This window comes from Cystoisospora suis, assembly GCF_002600585.1.
Source record: "Cystoisospora suis strain Wien I chromosome Unknown contig_1942, whole genome shotgun sequence".
NCBI lineage: Eukaryota > Apicomplexa > Conoidasida > Eucoccidiorida > Sarcocystidae > Cystoisospora > Cystoisospora suis.
The window spans coordinates 2,036-3,794 of record NW_027154742.1 but is presented as its reverse complement, the minus strand read 5'-3'; positions in this window follow the sequence as shown (position 1 = coordinate 3,794).

Genomic DNA, 1,759 nt, shown 5'->3' with positions numbered 1-1,759 from the left:
GGGGAAATTCCCGGCGTAGCCGTACAGTCTGAGGTCGTACTAGCGACCTCCCAAAAATGAGCATCGATCTCCATAATTAATTCCAGAGAGGTTTCTCACAGTTTTCAATCACTAATATTATACACACGTACTGTCAGAGCGATGCGCTCCGACGCGTGCTTTACTCTCTTTTCCCATCTTAACGTTTATTTTTCGGTCTCGAGCGTTATTTTTCCTTTCATTATTTTTTGTTTTGTTTTCATCTTATCTTTATCTTCTTGCAAGTTGCATGTCCATATTTATTTTGCACGTGGGTGAACACACGAACTTTGACGCACGGTAGCGAGCAGACAGTTAGCATAGTGTAGCGGGCACGAGCGGACTCGTAGAAAGAAGCTTTACTTAGCTATTATAGCTATTATACCGTGCGGGGCGGCTAGTAGTTGAGTCGTCCTCTGCACGGTAGCCGCGGGCNNGTCAGATCTAGAGTACTTAGAGTCTTATAATAGTTACTTGCTTATAATAGAAGCTTCACTTGACTATTATAGTTAGAATTACGTGCGTTGCGGCTAATAGTTGAGTTGTCCTTTGCACGGTAGCCGCGGGCGGCGCAAGCCGCGCGCGATCCCACACTCGGCTCAGCCCTAGGGAGCCTAGCGCGACCGTGGAACTGAGGCGAGCGTAAACAGAGAAGAATTTATACACTCCTTTATGGAGAAAGAGACGTTCTTCGGGACAAATTAGCGCAAGCAGGGATTGCTTTAATGTACTAGTTGTTTCCACTGAGTCGCGGATTGTGTTGGGGTTTCGATTGCGAAGCAGTCCAAGTGATCGGCGGAGTCGCCGCGAAGTGGACCTTAGTTTGGAGACGGTTTGGAGTGCTGTGGGGTACTGTGTAAACTTTATTTTTGCATACAAAGTTATTTCTTCTCATTTAAGAAACCATAAACTCTTTAACTTGCTTAATTCGGTCCTGTTTTCTTCGTTAACGAATGTCGAGTCTAGCTTCCGCGCATCGTGTTGCACGGGCGGTGTCTGCGCAACACCTCTCCGGGCTCCGCGGACTCATTCGCAAGGGCCGGATCTAACGCGCGGTGTCGCTCCGAGGGTCCTGTGCGTAATTGTCAGAGTTTTGACTCTGCCCCATGTTCATAACTACTTGAACACGTCTAGTAATACCAACTAGGAACTGACAATAAATCTCTAAAGAAGAGAAGGGAGCTTAGTGGATGTGGGAATAACTAAAAGAAGAGATAGAAGAGAGTCAGACAGTTATAAGGTACTAGATACGTGTAAGAAAGCCAAATAGGGGGATAGCTAGCGACCTAAAGTGGTTGGGCGCTGCAATAGAAATCCATAATAACTCGGGAGGAAACTGTAATCGAGAAGCAAGAGCGATTAGAGAATAGGCAAACACGGGGAACAAATAGCGTAGTCGGATAGTCGGTAAAGAAAGGGAAAGGGAACTCAACCGATCCGTGCTAACTAGTTAAGAGTCGTGTGTCCTTAGTCGACCAAGAGAGACGGTGTGTGCAGGCGCGATCGGAGCAACGTCGAGCATCCGAGACTGACCGTGTCTAGCTCCAGGAAGATAGGACAACAGAAAGGAATTGACAGGGCCAGTGAAAAAGAGAGAGAGAGGGAGGAGAAGAGGAGAGAGAATGGGGGGAGAATGTCAGAGCACTGCGCGCTCTGACGCAACCACGTCCCTTAGCAACATAGAATAGCTACTAATTTTCCAGACAAAGCAATAGTTAGCCTGGACACTCTAGAATATTTT